Raw genomic sequence first — 18,691 nt, 5'->3', positions numbered from 1 at the left:
GAAAAGGAGAAATTCCGTCCCATACGAAAGGGTCTCTCTCTCTCTCTCTTGTACGTGTGGCTGCTGCACAGTGTTCGGGAAATATGTGTTTCAGCTTAATATCGTGCCATTTTCAATTTCAAAAATGCCGGTTGAGAGCAAGGGGAAAAGGAGAAACTCTGTCGCAAAATGGAGAAAAATAGTGTAAAAACCCCAACAATGTAAATTTTTAAAATTTCCTCTTGGCAAATCCAAGGAAAGGAATTTTGTATGGTTGGAAAAATGATTCTTCACCCAGACAGTGCCGCCTCGCGTTCGGCTGGTTGGGAAAAATGATTTTTCTCGAATACCCAGGCAGTGTTGCCTTGCGTCATGCCTCGCATCCCGCTTCTCTCTTGAGCTGCACGCAATCCTCTCTCTGTCAAGCTTCAACGCGATAGTGGCAGAATCAGCCGTTTGGCTCAAAGGCCATGCCACGAGGGCGCCGGATGAAGGAGTTAACGAGCGTGGCGAGGGGGGCGGAATTGCCTCCCCCATTATCTGTAGTATAGATTATTATTGGAGCCCTTTCATTGTCCCTTATGTCCAAATTTTATTTTATTCCGCGAAAAGATAGTTCATACTATGCCACTTATGTTTGTTTTTTTTAATTAAAGTTAGTAGGATCTTTGAGAATGTTAATATTAATTTAGAGACAATGAGGTACATGTGATATCCCTTTCATCTAGTTTTTTTTTAATATTAAAATTATTTAAAGTGATAGTAAAGAAAATGTTACTTTAATCATGTCTTAAAAAGATGTTAAATTGAATAGCGTCACACTGAATGAGCCTTTTCATTGTTCCTTGTTTTTAATACTTTTGAGATGTTACACTCACAAGCTTTTATTTAGTCTATTTCTACTAAAGTGGCCCTTTTCTTCGGGGACTCGGGAAAAGATAGGTTCGCTTTATCCAAAGTCCGTTCAAAATGAAAAATGGTCGGCTCAAATTTGAGCAAGAAGGTTCTCAAGTAGGTTCAAATTATGAAATTTTTATTTAAAATATGAGATTTTTAGCGTGATTATCTCTCTCATGTTTAGAGTTAGCTTGCTCATATGTGTGTGAAAAAGTTTCAAAATCGGGTCCACAAAAAATGTTTTCCGAACCCTACGTTCCTTATGTTTAGCTTTTTTACATTACTTACTATCCATTTATTTTGGCCGCCTCAAAAAAGCCCTTAGAGAACAAAGGATTTAGGAGTGCATTCATAGGAGTTAGATCTCACGAAAGAGTCTTTGCATTGCAAGGACCTCATAAAAGTTTATGTTATAACTTATTTTATTACTTTTAATGTTTATTAGAGTTAATTTTTTATGAAACATTAAAATGTTTTTCATGCATTTGTTAATAGATTTTTTTAAAAAAACCTTTCACCTTGTTCTTTAGTTGGATCTTTTTCAACATACAAGACAATATAATTATATTTTAAAATGACATGTGATTGAAGCATTCATTTATACCTACTCTCCATAACTCTCATCCCCCTTAACTTTTTATGTTAAACAAGTGATAAAATCACAAGGCCTGCCAAATTAAAAAAACTAATAAAGAACATGAAAGTGAAACAAAAAACTACTAGGATGGTAATCATATTGATCCATAGAGAAAGTGATTTACAAATTACACCATAAATGATGACCACGATGAAAGATTGAAGAGTATCAAAGTGGTGTTTTGATAGTATAAACACAAACATAATGTATGGAATCATGCCAAGCTTGATAAAAAAAAATTCTTGAGATGCAATTTTTGAAGTACTCTTTCATATGCTTTGTGTAATGGAATCATTTTATATAATTTTTCATATATATCCTTAACTTAAGGATATAAACACAAAAAATGATAGGCAATTTTGAGATTCTAACATGTCAAATGACATGAGTTTTTTTTAAAGCACATGTTTTGATAGGCAAAATAGCACTTGACAAGTCAATTTTAGGCCTTGATCTAAGGCTAGATCCCACTTTAAAATCTCTACAACTCTAAGCTTTTAAAAAAAACATAAGCATAGTGAATTGAATTAAAAAAGCACCCTTAAGCTCTACACCCTAAGCTTTAGATCCCTATGCTCTACACCCCACTTTAAAAATTCTGCATTTTTAAGCTCTAAAACGTCTTTTACAAATTAAAACTGTACATCCCTAAGGTGTAAATCCCACTTTAAAAGCTTTAAAGTTCTAAGTTAGTAAGCTCTAAACTCTAACGTCTCGGGGTGACCCTCCCCCTACCTGTGGATCCATGTAACATTTTAACTTTCTTAAATTCAAATTTTTACCTTCTAATAAAAAAAAACTCTAGTTCCTCATTGGATTAGCTTTAAAATCTCAAAAAAAAATATCTTTAAAGATTAAAGCTCTAAAGGATAAATTTCTTCCATAAAGTTTTAACCAACAAAAATGACAACTTTAGTTATTACCTAACCCTTGACCAAAAAAAAAAAAACCCGTCAATTTTAGGCCTTGATTTGAGGCTAGATCCCACTTTAAAATCTCTACATCTTTAAGTTTTTTTAAAAAACATAAGCATAGTGAATTGAATTAAAAAAACACCCTTAAGCTCTACACCCTAATCCCTATGCTCTACACCCCACTTCAAAAATTCTACATTTTTAAGCTCTAGAGCGTCTTTTATAAATTAAAACTGTAGAGCCCTAAGTTGTAAATCCCACTTTAAAAGCTTTAAAGTTCTAAGTTACCCTCCCCTTACCTGTGGATCCATGTAACATTTTCACTTTTTTTAATTCAAATTTTTACCTTGTAATAAAAAAAAACTCTAGTTCCTCATTGGATTAGCTTTAAAATCTCAAAAAAAAAAATCTTTAAAGATTAAAGCTCTAAAGGATAAATTCCTTCCATAAAGTTTTAACCAACAAAAATGACAACTTTAGTTATTACAACCCTTGACAAAAGAAAAGCGTCAATTTTAGGCCTTGATCTGAGGCTGGACCCCACTTTAAAATCTCTACATCTCTAAGATTAAAAAAACAAAACATAAGCATAGTGAATTGAATTAAAAAAGCAACCTTAAGCTCTACACCTAAGCTTTAGATCTCTATGCTCACTTTAAAAATTCTACATTTTTAAGCTCTATAGAGCGCCCTTTACAAATTAAAACTGTAGATCCTTAAATTGTAAATTCCACTTTAAAAGCTTTAAAGTTCTAAGTTAATAAGTCCTAAAACTCTAACGTCTCGGGGTGACCCTCCCCCTACCTATGGATCCATGTAACATTTTCAATTTCTTTAATTCAAATTTTTGGTGATTTCTAAGGCATTGGGCAACACAAAATCTTTTCTTTGATATACTAGTGGTCATTTCATTTTTCAAAACTCAACACTCGTAGATTTAGACACTCTTCATTTCAATGAGTGCCCACTATCTTATTTCAATCAATCAACATTTTAAGTCTATCAAAAAATACTTGAAAATACAACTCAATTTTATTCTTATTTTAGTCAGCAAAAAGAGAAGTGATCTCTATAGCCTTTGGGCAAGCCAAACATAACAACAATGACATGTGATTGAAGCACTCGTTTACACTTACTCCCCCCTTGGTTTCAAAAGGCCCCTTTGTGGTTCCTTACCCTAAGCCATAAGTGGCACACGAAAAGTGAAGGGATCAACAATGGGGGTTTAATCCATCGTTGATCGAGTTTGGTTGTTTAAAAAAAATAGGTGCCCCCAACCTCCCACTCCGCAGAGAAGCACCCTAACCAACCCAACTAGTGTGTGTCACTATAGAAGATGCACGGCCGCACATATAAAAACCTACACCTCCCTTGTTGCAGAGATCCGACGTCCCAAATTCCTTGCGCCCCGTCGATCAAATGCTTGCCATTGATCCCTCCACTGTGATCATGTGTCACTTATAGACGAGGGTTCCTCCAATTGCACTCGCCTGGGTAGCTTCAACAATGGCGTCTCTTTGGATGGGGGCCCCGTCGATGAGAGCTGTCTGGAGAATCAAGATGGGCACGGGGTTGGAGTTGCAGATGCTGACATCGTAGCTGGCATTGGAGAGGGATCTTTGGCATCCAAGACAGGGCGAGCCATGGGAGGGGGTCTGCCAGCTGTCTCCTCCTTCTCCGTCAGCACTGCTTGGGGGCCCAGTTAATGGTTTATTTTTGTCTCCAGGGGAGACCTTCCCTCCCTCTTCCCACGGGGAAGGCAAGGAAGGTCAGTTCTTGTGCGTAGCTAGTTGGCATGGAATACTGTGGTGACTTCGAGGTGTGGCTCCAAGTTGTTGTTCTTGTGAGGTGAGACTCCGACGATGGTTCGAGTGGTGGTTCTCGTATGGGATCGGCTCTTCTTGTACGGGCTGGCTGTGGTACCCTATTCTCCGGTTGGTGATGTTCGTTCTTCTTGGTTATGGTAGACTCCTTGAGGCAAGCTCGGCTGGTGTGGCAGACTCGGTAGGCTTTGTGGTAGCTTGAGGATGTTGCAACTTTATGGTTGTAGTTGTTCGGTTTTGTTTTGGTGTACGGGTTAGGGTCTTCCCTGTAAGAATCCCGTATTTTATGAACGGTTTGTAGGTTCTGCTGTTTTTGTTTCTCGAGGCATGCTCGACCTGTTGGGCACCTTGAGTCTGCTTGTATAGGTTGTTTGGGTTGTATCTTTGAACGGTCTGTCTTCCGAGGCCATGGCTTCCTTTGAGCATGGTGCTTTTGTACCTTTTTTCCTAATATTCTTCCTTGGAGATTTTGCTCTTTATGGTTGTGGTACTCCTTGAGGCAAGCTCGGCTAGTGTGGCAGACTTGGTAGGCTTGGTGGTAGCTTGAGGATGTTGCAGCTTTATGGTTGTAGTTGTTTGATTCTGTTTTGGTGTACAGGTTAGGGCCTTCCCTATAAAAAGCCCGTATTTGTAGGTTCTGCTGTTTCTGTTTCTCGAGGCATGCTCGACCTGTTGGGCACCTTTAGTCTGCTTGTATAGGTTGTTTGGGTTGTCTCTTTGAATGGTCTGTCTTCCATGGCCATGGCTCGGTTTGAGCATGGTGCTTTTGTAGTTTTTTTTCTTAATATAATTACACGCTCTCTATGAGAGAGTTTTGCAAAAAAAAACATATTCTCTCTCTCTCACACGCACACACGCACACACACACACACACACACACACACACACAAATAGGATGCACAGCAAAGGACAACAGATTTAAATTAAGAAATTGAATATTTTTGAGTGAAATAAAGTAGCCATTGATGTGTGACCAGTCCACTCATCGCTTCAATTTATAATCATCCTTGCGCTCAATTTTGGGGAGGTAACTAGATTATTGTTAACATCCTCCCAGGTGTGCCCTCTCTACTATGAAGCAAAAGCCCTTGCAATGTTGGGAATGTTGTAGACCATCGTGGCCTTAAGGGGTTTTAGCACTGAGTGTTATGATTTACCTACTCAAAAGAGATTGCACAATGGAATCACGTTAGTGAGAACCATTCTTGTCGTTATTCAAAACGATTGTGGGCTTCTTTAAGCCATAGAAAATAGTTCGCTGTCTAGTACTGTTTGTATAGAAAGCGATTCTAATAGAATCAAATGGTAACATATCTTTTTCAAAAGCCCTTCTTCTTCCACAAAATTGACTAAGAAAGAAAGCTTTAGAGTTGCTTTAAAAAAAAAACAAGTGAAAGGGTCAAGTAGGTCCTCCCAATTTTGCTTGAGGGTTTATTAATTGGAATCTCAAAAGATCCCTTGAGTTGAGCCAAAGAGTAAAAGGTAAGCTTTGGCAGCTGGCACGCGAGCATAAAGGGGATGATGGAGGTGTCGCGCGAAGTTGGGGATCTATTTTGCATGCGAAAACAGAGATAGTGCCACCTGGTTGTTGGTTATACACGGTGCATAGGGATCAAAGGCGGCTAGATCTCCATCTCTCTCTCTCTCTCTCTCTCTCTCTCTCTCTCTCTCTCTCTGTCTCTCTCGTTCTCGTTTTCACTTTGCAGGTGTCTTGTCTCTTTGCATTGCACGACAGAAAGTTGCAGTGGGAGGTGCGATGAGCAAGATGTGAGTGTGATGGTTGCGTAGAGCAATATGTGGGCAATTGATAGGATGAAGGCAGGGAGAGAGTAGCGAATATGGAAGAAGTTGATGACTTGAGGGCTCGGAAGAACTTGGGGGCAACACCATAGCAAGAGTTGCAGGGGAATATGGACAATAAGGATCAAGGTGACGATGCTTGTGCCATGGCATTGGCAAAGGATGGAACAGCAGGCTGAGGCCAACGTGTTTGCTGCGATGGTGTAGCTTGGAGTAGGTGATAAGCTTTCCATTAAAGCTTGAGAAGGAGGGGGAGAGAGAGAGAGAGAGAGAGAGAGAGAGAGAGAGAGAGAGAGAGAGAGAGAGAGAGAGAGAGAGAGAGTCTTCTTGCTTCACACTTGAGCTAGTGTGAGCGTGTGTGGAATAATGACTTGAGAAAATCAGCCCCCTCTCTCTCTTGGTCGACCCCTTATGCTATTTCCTCTTCTTGACACCCCATTGGACCTCTCCAGGCTTAGCCAATAGGATTTAAGGAGCTTAAGTGATAGCCTTCTGACATGTGTCCCCGTTTCCCCTTTTGTGAGACCTTTAGGTAATTAATTAATGTAGCTAAACTCTCATTGACCCCTTTTTCTTCTGGCCAATAGGAATCAGGCAAGCCATTCAGCTGCTGAATGCTCATTGGACCCCTTGGGAGACTGTCCAATAGTCTTCTAGAGAGCTTAATTCTTATTGGTTCTTTTATTAAGTGTTTTTAAATTAATTAAACTAGATTTACATCTAGCCTAATTCTCATTGGTCCACCTCCACGGCCATCCAATAGGATTTGAGTACACCTTGTGGGCATCTGGGCTAGGGAGCTGACATGTGTCTCTCATTCCCTTTGTGTAAAGGAACTTGTGAGTGTGTGTGTGTGTTTTTTTTCTCTCTCATCCCCTACTTCTAGGGCTCGCCCCCTTCTTTGTAGGATTAATGAAGAATTTTTTGGTACACACACAAAGCATCCAATTTCCCTAGTGATGACCTTTGGACACAACCTTTGAATTTTGGAACCTTAGCATTTTGGAAGTCTTAATTGGTTGAACCCTAGGGTCTTTAAATCCCATTGGTGCACATTGCTCTTTTGCAGATGCCCCCCCCCCTTTGCATCCCTATTTTCCCTCCTTTGCATCCCTAATGTGGCCGGTCTGCCAGCTTAACCAATATTCTAGCTTTTTCTCCCCTGGCACTTCCCCATATTAAATAATCAGTTTAACATGAGAAAATCATTTAGGAGAATTAGATATTAGTTATCATGACATTGTGGGCATTGTGCTACTATGTAGCGGTGCTTTACTCTCACAAATGAAGTCCAAGGTGTATTTTTTGGTGGGACAGGCATAGTAACCATAGATTCTTTGAGGGAAAGATGAGATAGATTCTTTCAGGGAAAGATGAGATAAATTTGGGAATGTGAAACTATTGCTTGTGGGTTCAGAGGGTATCCAGACTCTAGGCAAAACAACATATGAAGGATCGATGGGACTCACTGAGGGAGTCTCCATTTGTGATAGGGTTGGTCGTTTGGCCTTTCCATATCCGAGAATCTCATCGGACCCGTCGAAGAAATGTTAATTACCTAGTCTTGCCTCCCTAATTGGACGGCACCAGGGATGATGTCACAGATCATCCGTTGCTACTCCTCTAAACTTGTGACCCCAAATGTGGATTGTACCACCTCGAACCACCCCACATGGTATGTGCAGCCTATGTACATGCCGGTCAATGTCTCAGTTTGTAGGTCATACTCCCAATATTTTGTAAGAAATATCCCCTCTAAGCTTGGCATGTTGGAGGTTCCCCTTGAACTGGAAGCATTATGGCTCATCATCACCTAACCCTCCGTGACTGTTATCTTGGGAGAACTCGGTTGCTTGACTGACATGGTTGTTGTCATAGGGGTCTTTGCTTTCATGGATTTGATTTGTTCTAGCATTCATATGTTCTTAATTTCCCTATCCCTCATTGCTTGCATATATCATTCGATCTCTTGCTCTTCGGCGGCAAGACTCCTACCATTAGGTAGTAGAACCTTAGGGGGTGATGGCTCGGAAGGGTCTTTAATAAATGGAGTAGGTAGGATGTCAACATGGGAACCCTTTGGGAGTACATAATCTACATGAGATGTGAAAGGTGAATCTACCTCCCCATTGCCCTCGTTCAATTCACTACTTGTGGGCTCTGAACGGGTAGCTTGACTAAAGGTCTCTTTTAAACGGATAAACAACATAGACCCGTGTCGTGGGGCAAAGGCATGCATGTCTTGACTTGACATTTCACGGTTCTGTGTAGGACATCCCTCCATGATGTCGTAGTCATAGGAAGATTCACTAGATGCAATATGAGGGGCTTGAGTTGCACTACCTTGGGTTCCAACCGAAAGCCCGTAACCTAATCGGTGGATAATGGGTTCTCGTGCAATTTGAGGCACTCTCTAATGGATCAAACTCTATCACTTGTTCAGAGTGCAAATACATGTGAGGCACGTATCCCAAAAGTGTTAAGTGATGAGTACTCTAAGAGGTCTCACCACTAGAGACTTTGGTTGTTTTACTTGGTTTTGTTTGTTTTGTATTTTTGTTTTGTTTTTTTAAAACCCCTTTTTATATGCGTGAGACGAAATAGGTCATCTGATAGCTCAAAACAAGATTATCGTTCAAAGGAATTTGGCGTGCTTAAAGCACACAATTCGGCTACCGAAAACTCTCATGACCCCCAAAATGGTCGAATTCTAGTTGGACGTGTAGGCAAAAGGAAAAGATTCCAAGAAAGTTAGTGGAAGGAAAGGGTGAAGCTTTAATCCCACATGCTTCCTTTTGACCTTTAGACTTGGGATATATATATAGTATGAGGTACTCGATTCCTTCATTTGAAAGGAAGCTATGGAGGTCTCCTCTTCCTGTGTATATATATATATATATATATATAAAAGATCGAGACCGAGGCTGGGGTTGGGGGAATGATCCCGATCCCGATCATTCTTTTAGTGAACGATTTATATTTATTTTAAAAAAAAACTGTCTAGGCATGTTTTCTCTTTTTCTTTTTCCTGTTTTGTTCAGAAATGTAGATTTTTAAAATTTTAGTTTTATAGGAATGTAGATTTATAGAAATGCAACAAAAATTTAGATTTGCAAATATACTGCCTAGACACACAGATTTAAAGAAAGAACTGTTTGGACAAAAGATTAAAAATACAAGTGTAAAACATAAATCTGCAAAAACAAACACACACACACACACACACACACACACACACACACACTCTTCCCCACCTTTCTCTGTAAACAAAGGAAATATTAACCTCAGCAATGCAGTTTGCAAGCTACAGGTGGAGCCTGGCGCAGAGCATTTCCCCGACAACGACGCCAAAAATGTCTACTACTAGGGACTTGCTATGTGCCATGTGCAAGCCGCATGTCTACTACTAGGGACTTGCTATGTGCCATGTGCGAGCCGCATGGCTACAAGCACACAACCTAAAAGATGCAAACAAGCTCTATGTCTACAGGGCGGTGTCTCACTCACCTCCTACAGGGATGCCACCGAGGAAAGAAGAAGCTATTGCGTTGCCACTCGTCCTTCTTCATGTTTCCATGCTCGTTGATGCTCGGTCGCTCTCTCTCTCTCTCTCTCTCTCTCACACACACACACACACACACACACACACACACACACACACACACACACACACACACACACACACACACACAAACAAGCAAGAAGAGGTGAAGCAAGAGCAAAGCTTGCATGTTGAGAATGTTTGAAAACCCTACTTTACAACTTTATCTAGGGCTTGCCGTTCTTTTCACATACGGGTGCCCACATTTTTTCAGTCAGTGCTAAATGGGTCTGGTGCGTCTTTCATCGGCGATCACCAGCCGTTTACTATAAACCTCTTGGATCGACAAGCCCGGCCCAATGACTAAACATATGCATTAAAGAATAATGGCGGCATCATGGGTTAACAAACAACAACGTGTGCACAGATCTCAAGGGCATGTTTTGTAGTAAATAAGCTTGCAATTGAGAGTCAGCCAAGAGCCAAACAATAGTTGTAGCTAGTCAAAGATGGAATTGGGAATTGAAAGGGTGGGCTTCGATTGGCTAATTGCGAGCCAACTTTTGAAGGAGATCATGGATGGGAGTGAAACAGAATCTGCACCTGGGTTGCTTAATGATCAAGAGAGCTTTGAGAGCTCTTTGAGAGATCCAGCCCTATTGTATTCTAATTTGGGAATCAAACAATAGCCCCGTCTGCTCTGTCTCAAGCCTTTTGATGTGTGCATCAAGGGTAGCATGAGTTTGAGTTTGCTAGCACGATTGAGCGAAGTCCGAGCTTGAGCATGTGAGTGTGATTGAAGGCATCTCCTGAGACTTGCCGTAAACCCTTCTTCTTCTTAGAACACGTCATATTGCACATGCTCACCACAATAGGGGAAAATACATGTGTTGATTGCCTTGTCTCACACTAAGGATGGGTAGCCATCGTGCCTCAACCAATTTTTAGAAGCCTTGACTTTAGCCATGGCGTTTTTCAAATAAAGTGGTTGACAATCCAATCTTAAAGAAATGAGCTTATGTATTTTGAAGCTCTGAAAAGCTAGGGAGAGAAAAAGAGTTGTAACCTAATCTAAATGTAATTTATCATGCGAGATAAGAATGATAGGTAACAAAATTCTCATGCAATTGAAGATGACGCCTATGATCAATAGATTAGACTAGGAGGTGCTAGCCTCCTAGATTAGACTAGGAGGTGCTAGCCTTCTTGAGGCTCTTTACCACATGTAAATATTAGTGTCAAGGTGGATAGAGGTTAGTGGCATTCATGTTAGCTAATGCAAGTGAGGCGGCCCGGGGCGGGCAACAAGAAGAGTGGCTTCCAAGCACCCTTCTAGGCTCCCGTGCTGCTCAATTGGGTTGGGGTTGGAAAAAACAAAAAACACACACACAAACCCACAACCTAACCCTACACATTAAATTTGGGGCACCACCTAGTTTTGGATGCGAACTAGGACGCGTATATATATATATATATATATATATATATATATATATATATATATATATATATATATATATATATATATAGCGAGTGAGAGAGAGAGAGAGAGAGAGAGAGAGAACGCGGATATATACGTGAGGAAGAGAGATAAGAGGGAAGGGGGTGCTTGTTGCACTAATACCTTCTTACAAATCAGTCACGACCAATCAAAGTGAGAGTAGCATTTGTCAATATAGCTTGAGTAATTTACACCCCAACACATCAAAAGACAAGCCACCCCAATCACTGTCTTAAGGCCAGGGGTGTCCTCTTGACCTTGTCTCCCTCTTACAGCATGTGGGATTTATAGATAAATTAATAACAACACCCGGAGACAAGCTATCAAGAACTTAAGTAAAACACCAAGACACTTACACATCATTGTTGTCCATGACTTCATGTTGGAAGAGAGACAAAGTAGCCATGCTTAGTCCAACCCTCCTTGATTCAGCAAATGTTGGGCTTACAGTTGTAGGAGAAATATAGGCTTCCTAATCTCAATTAAATGATCACTCTCTCTTACAATGGCATAGATCTCCCTTGCCAAACCTAATACAACACATACGTGTGCATAAGCCACTGAGATTCGACTCAAGAGCTCCTTATCAAGAAATTGAGCTTGGCTTCTAAAGCTATAGCATAGTGCTCTTGCTTACGGCTTCCCCCTCTTTTGTGCTAGCTACACCCTCCTTTTATAGCAATTTTGAGGGCTCGAATTACTCCTCTAACCATGGTTGGGTTAGATTTTCAGCATTTTATCTTTTTTTCTTCTTGGAATTATCAAGAAGTTGGTGGGGATAGATGAAGAAAAGAGAGAGGAGAGAAATGAAGGTGATAGGAATTTTCATAGTGGGTTAGTGTTAATAGATGTCTAGCAAATTAGTATTTTTTATTAATTTACAAAGGGAATTTTATATTTACAATGGCAGTATCCATGCACAATACAAATAAGAAAGATAAATGCTTAAGAGGTAAGAAAAGATGGATTTCTTACAATATTGATGCTCCAACTGTCTTGAGTAGGGCCAATTTGACGCTTGTTGACGGTCCACTAGCTTTTATGGAACATCTTTTCTCCACCCTTGACCTTCCTTGGGAGCCAAGGTAATTGAAGATGAGTAATCAATCACCATGATGTTGTTCTTCAAGAGAAGAGGTTGAATTTTGTGGTTTTTTAATTAGATAGGGGTAATTTAGAGGAGGAAAATAAGACTAGGTGGTCAATTTTGGAATGGAAGTGTGTGTAGGAGGCATGAGTTCACCATGGTTTCTCTTATTCTTCAAGGTTGAGGAGAAGGTGAGTAGGGTGCAGAGAGGAGAGGTGAGAGAGATGGTGATGATGAGTGGAGAAGTGTGTGTGAAAGAGGAAAATGATAAAGTGGAAGAGGGAGTGTGGCTGCATGGCATGGGCAGACTGAGGTCCACCAATTAAATCATAGCTACAACTCTTGTTTTTATCACCTTTTCAAATTTAGAGAGCAAGTGATCTTTAAAAATTTTGCAAAACCGACTGTCTTTTTTCACTACACAAAGTTCTTGTGGGCTCCCTCTTTGGATGATTCTTTTGAATGCTTCAAAGAGTGAGCCCTCCATAATGCATACATGCATGCCACATATCCTTGACCTTATTTTGTGGGTTTATGATTGAAGATATTGCTGAGCTCATGATATAACTAAATAATGCAACTAAGAAAATCAAATATTGAGGGGTCTAAAAAATATGTACATGTCAAAACATAAATAATATAGGTGAAAAATATAAAGGGCTCAACTTTAAAAGTAAATCTCTCTCATTATGAGCCTACCATAAAAAGATGAATATTTTTGGTGTTCTAATTTATGAGAGTAAAAGAGAATAATTGTAGGAAGGAAAATATCAAAATAATAAAAATATATACATACAAATAAAACTAGTTTTTTTATATTTGTGTTGGGGTGGAGTTACACCAAAAATTAGAGAAGCTTGTATGAAATTATTTCTATATGAAATAAAGAGTATGCAAAATGGTAAGAAAAATTGTGGTAATGGTGAGTCAATATACATAGCATACATGGGCAAATAACACACACTTAGGTAGAAATAAATACCAAAATAATAATTAAAAATCCTTATATTTAGGCTCTATATACAATGAAATATTTACACATAAATGGGCCATAATATATTGAATTTTATTTATTTATTTATTTCAACTAATCTAATGACTAGCTAGATAAGGATTTTAAGGAGATATAAGAAAAGTCCCCTAACTCACACACGCCTATGTACAAGGAAATGGTAAGGATAGCCATAGTGCTTGGGTGATTTTGGTAGGGTGAGGTAGCTCACTATGGAAATTTGGATAGCCAAAAAATGGCTATCATTAGCCCTCCCCCAGGATGATGGTATATTCATGTACCATCATAAAGCATCTTTTCCAAAGAGAGTGCTTCTGAGTCCTTGACAAGATTTTCATTGTTTGGCCCCTTGGCATTTTGGCTTGAGTTACACCCGCGCTTTATGCACCAAAATTTACATGAGATAGTTGTCTTTGATCTTTGTTAGATCCTTTGGTAAAAGGCGACTCAAATAGGGCTTCAGGCGATACCCGTTTACCTTTGTGGAGTGCTCTTTACTATTTAAGTCTATAAGCTGATAGTAACTTGAATTGAAAGCCTTCTTGACTATGTATGGCCCTTCCATCTAGTTTCAAACTTGGCATCAAAACGATTATCAAGTTGATTGCCATACCTTAGCACAAGATCTCCTTCATTGATGTCTTTGTCCTTCAGTTTCTTGTCAAGCTTCTCCTTCGCTTGTGTAGATTTCCTCTTGTAGAACTCATAGGCTGCTTCTCTTTTCCACTCAAGCTCCAATAATGTAAGAAATTGATCCACCCATACATCTTGATTATCTTGTGCATCTCTGCTATGAAGCCGCATTGTTGGAATGTGGAGCTCGATAGGCTGCAAAGCCTCTTGACCGTAGACCAAGTGTAATGGTGTGAGCTCCGTGGCCTCCCTATACGTGGTTTGATATGCCCACATTGCTCCATCCAAGAATTCATCCCACAACTTTGTCTTGTTTTTCACCATTTTTTTGATGATGGCTGCAATGACACCATTAGCTTTTTCTACCAAACCATTTGACTGGGGATAGTAGGGTGTACTGTGACGATGTAGAATGTGAAGCTCTTCATAGACTTCTATGAGCAAGCCCTTTCTAAACCTTGGATCATTATCAAAAAAAATCTCCAAAGGTGTACCAAATCTACAACAAATATGAGTGTAGACAAATTTGCTCACTTTCTATTAGTTGTGGCTAACACAGGTTACATTAAATATGCATCAAGCGGGAGATATGCTATGGATGTCACAATATTTCCCACTCACTTTGTATAAGTCTTGGGCTCACTTGGAGTTCCAAAGTTGTATGTGCTAGTTAGAGGGATCAAGCTTAAACCCATAGTAGAAGGGATTGTGGTGAAAGCCTTTAAGAAGAAGCCTTTATGCAAGGAGGCTTCATTCTTGAGTATCCACTCTTGAGGATCCACTTTTGAGAGCTCTCTCTCTCTTGAGTGTTCACTCTATGGCCTAGCCTTGAGCTTAATGTCTATGCTTGAGAGGCTAGTGCTAACCATTGTAATTAGAGTAAGCTCTTCTTGAATAATTTAGTTCATATTTTTTCATTAGTCTACTTCTTCTCTACATTTCATATGTCATGGAGTAGTATTACACTCTCATTATTCTAGATTTGAGAGAAGTATGTACTTCTTGCTACTAACCACTCCTATTCTTCTACAAGCATTTGATTTGTGATATTTAGCATCACTAATTAGTTTGATTGAGTTGGGTCTTAATCTTGTAATTAGTGTGTGTGCCCTATTGTTTCCTTGTGTGTAGATAGGTTTTATGAAACTCTAGCACCATCCACCTCGTGTGTGTAGCTATTGATGAAGTGACGTGATTGACATGTGGTAATTAGTGTGTGCTTATCATTAGTCTGTTTGGGGTTTCTAGTCTATGGTAAGTTGGACTTCGGTGGACTTGATGTGTGTAGGAGTTGATTGACTAGTGATTAGAGTAGGTTTAGATTTAGTCTTGCCATGGCTAATCTCTACTTGCATTGGAGAGGTGATCTCTTGAATCCTCTATTTCTAGTCATCCAATGCTCGTACTTACATGCCCTAGCCGGGTTGCCGATCCACGGATTTGATAATTTTGTGTGGGTTACGATTAGGTCATGCTATAACGCCTCCCAACATTGTCCTCTCATTTACCTTTGGCACACTTTATGCTTCCACCCACCTAGTCATATAGTCTACAGCTACTCGAATGTAGAGTTTACCAGTTTTTGTCCTAGGTAGAGGATCCATAGCATCAATGCCCCACTTTTCAAAGGGTCCATTTGCAAGCACGATTTGCCTTGGACCATAAACCAATCTTCTATTTCCATTTACCTGACAATTGTGACAAATTTTACACCAATGTTGGACATCCACATGTAAACTTGGCCAAGCATCTTCACAGTTAACTCTTGGGCAAAATGACCACCACATGCCTCTTCATGAAAATCTTTTAGAATGGTTGGAATCTCCTCAATGGTTAGTAGTCTTTTGCACACTTGATCCTTCCCTCTTTGATAGAGGGATCCTTCTAGGAAGAGATACACACTTGCCTTCTTCATGAGTCTCCTCTTCTAAGCTTTTTTGAAGTCTTGTGAAAACTCACCCTCCAAAATGTAGCCAATAATGGGAGCCAATGACTTCAATCCCTGATACCTCGATTGCTTGACCGCTGTTGCCATCATGATGACCTGCACTTCTTTCTCAACACCTACAACTGCTTGTTGTGCAAGTAAATTGGCATCTTCATTTTGTTTCCTAGGAATATGATATAGTTGCCTCTCCTCAAATTGATTGAATAGCCTACCGATGGCATGAACCTTGGCTCTTAGTCTTTCGTGTTTGCATGCCCAAATACCTAAAATCTACTTCACAATGATAAGTGCATCCTCTTTTACTATGAAAACATTGTATACCTTGGCCAATTCACATTTTTAAACCATGAAGTAGTGTGTTGTATTCTGCTTCACTGTTGCTAGTTGAACTTGGTAGATTGACCTTCTCTTTCATGACCACCTCTCCTCTTGGGTTGAGCAACACTAGCCCTCACCCTGCTTTTCCTATGGCTTGTCAAAAAGCTCCATCAAAGAACAAGGTAAATGGTGGCAATGGTAGGGTCTTTACTTCAGGCACCTTAATCTCCTTCTCATGTACCCTATAAGTGAGAATCCCTACCAATTGTGCACGCACACTATCTTCTACCTTGAAAGAGTATTGAAACTCTTGCAACTCCATAATCCACTTTGAGACCCTAGTACTAAGATTCATTTGAGATGACACCCAAGGGAACAAATTTTTTGTAGCGAGAATTACAAAAAGTTTTAATAGCAAGTAGGATCTAAACTTTCTCACCGCAAACATGAGAGAAAGCATCATGAGTTCCACCTTTGTGTAGCCTCTCTCTAAGGCATTTATGAACCTACTAGCAAAGTAGATGGGTCGCATCCCGGTACTGTGGGGATCTTGTTGTAATAAAACTGCACCAATTGTTTCCTTCCGAACACTAGAGCTAATAAAGAATGTGTACTCCCAACAAGAAGGCATGAGTGTTGGTAATTCTGACAGAATGACTTTACTGTTACAAAAGTAGTCTTCAAGCTCATCAGACCAGACAAACTCAATTTGTTGTGTCAACTTTTGCAAAGGGTGAAGTAACTTTGAGGCTAAGTGAATGAAGCGTGACATATACTTCACCTTTTGAATGAATGATATGACCTCCCTAAGACTCTTGGGTGATGGTAACTCAATAAGAGCCTTTGACTTTGAAGGATCCACCTCAATGCCATTATAGGAAACCTTGTGATCGAGCAAGATCACTTCATCCTCATCTATGTGACATTTGTCGAGAATGAGCTGACCTCCCATGTCGTAGAGTTTTTTCAAACCCTCTTCTACCTTTTGTAGATGCAATGATTTTGAACTATAAATGTAAAAATCATTCAAAAAAACCTAATGGAATTTCCAAAGAATGCTTGATACACCATGTTCATGAAGCATTTGAAAGTTGCAGGATCATTTGTCAAGCCAAACGGCATGACTCTAAAAGCACAACAACCCCAAGGAGTGATGAAGGTTGTTTTCAACTGATCCTCCAATGTGATACCTATTTGAAAGTAACCAGAGTATACATCACACACAATGTACTTCTCATGACCAGCTACATCATTTAGTATCCCATCCTGAAATGGGAGGGGAAAGTGATCTCTTTTTATTGCCTCATTTAGTGGGACGGTAATCCACACCCTCCACTTGCCGTTCTTCTTAACACTAGGTTGGTAACCTAACAGGACATAAAAGTGTCCTTTCAGGGTTTTGAAAAAAACCTCCAAAACCATAGTAGATCCACTCATTTTGTAAAATCCTTTCATGAGGTTATAGTTCAAGGCCTATTACACATGGAAAAAATAAGAAACTTGTAAAATTTCTCATCTTTTGGTCACACCAAGCCTCCAAAGTTGATGGACCTGTACATTTTCGTCAAAACAATCATTTCTTACGTTTTGTTGCATAAAAATAAGATTAGGGATTTTTGTAGGACTTGAGATAAATTCTCAGCTAACTTCAATGGGTTAGTGATCAGAACATATGATTGCTTCTCACTCAATATATTTTTTTTTTGCCAAAAGAAATAGGCACAAAAAAGTTAAAGTTGTACGATTCTGCAAACCTATCATCCAAGTTTCTGTAGCCACACTCAATACAAATAATATATGCATGTTTTCTTAGTTCCCTATTGTCCTTTAGGCTCATAAGGAGCCATGGATCATGTCAAAAGAATAATACATCTCTTACCAAGGGGAATCTTGGGGACAAAGATGAAGTGCTAAATACAACAAACATGAAAAAACTGGGTTCAACATTATGAGTTGTAGAATCCCATAGAAACTATTCAATATCTAGCCAAATTTGATCCTTATGACTAGATATGGTTACTACCTACAAAATGCATGTAGTTGTCACAAGAAACTAACAATATTGAAAAAAATATACTTGATATAATAGAATGTTTTGTTTTCTTCTATAATTGAAAAAATCAATCATCGTTGTCTACTATGAAAAATAGGGTATTAGGTGCCCCAAAACTCAAGGAATATTAGCTTTATGTTACAATAAGCGACATAGAAAATCAAAAATGCATTTGGATATTGAGGCGGTCCGGGGGGGCAACAAGAAGAGCAACCTCTAGACACCCTTCAAGGCTCCCGTGCTGCTCAATGGGGCTGGGACACAACACAACACAAACCAAAACAACAAACCCACAGCCAAATCCCAACTACACAAGGGGCACCACCTAGTTTAAGAGCGAACTAGGACGCAAAAGAGGAGAATCGTTAGAGCAACCCACAAACAAGCAATGAATTTACACTAACCCTAACACCAATGGAACACTCTCACACACTAAAACACGAGAGAGAGAGAGAGAGAGAGAGAGAGAGAGAGAGAGAGAGAGAGAGAGAGATGGTGTACAACTTAGCTTCAACTTTATATTTTGCACAAAAAGGAACTTAGAGCTT

The sequence above is a fragment of the Adiantum capillus-veneris genome, chromosome 19, assembly GCF_014529385.1.
Source record: "Adiantum capillus-veneris isolate H3 chromosome 19, ASM1452938v2, whole genome shotgun sequence".
Lineage (NCBI taxonomy): Eukaryota > Viridiplantae > Streptophyta > Polypodiopsida > Polypodiales > Pteridaceae > Adiantum > Adiantum capillus-veneris.
The sequence above is the reverse complement of the archived record's forward strand: the minus strand, read 5'-3'. Positions refer to the sequence as shown.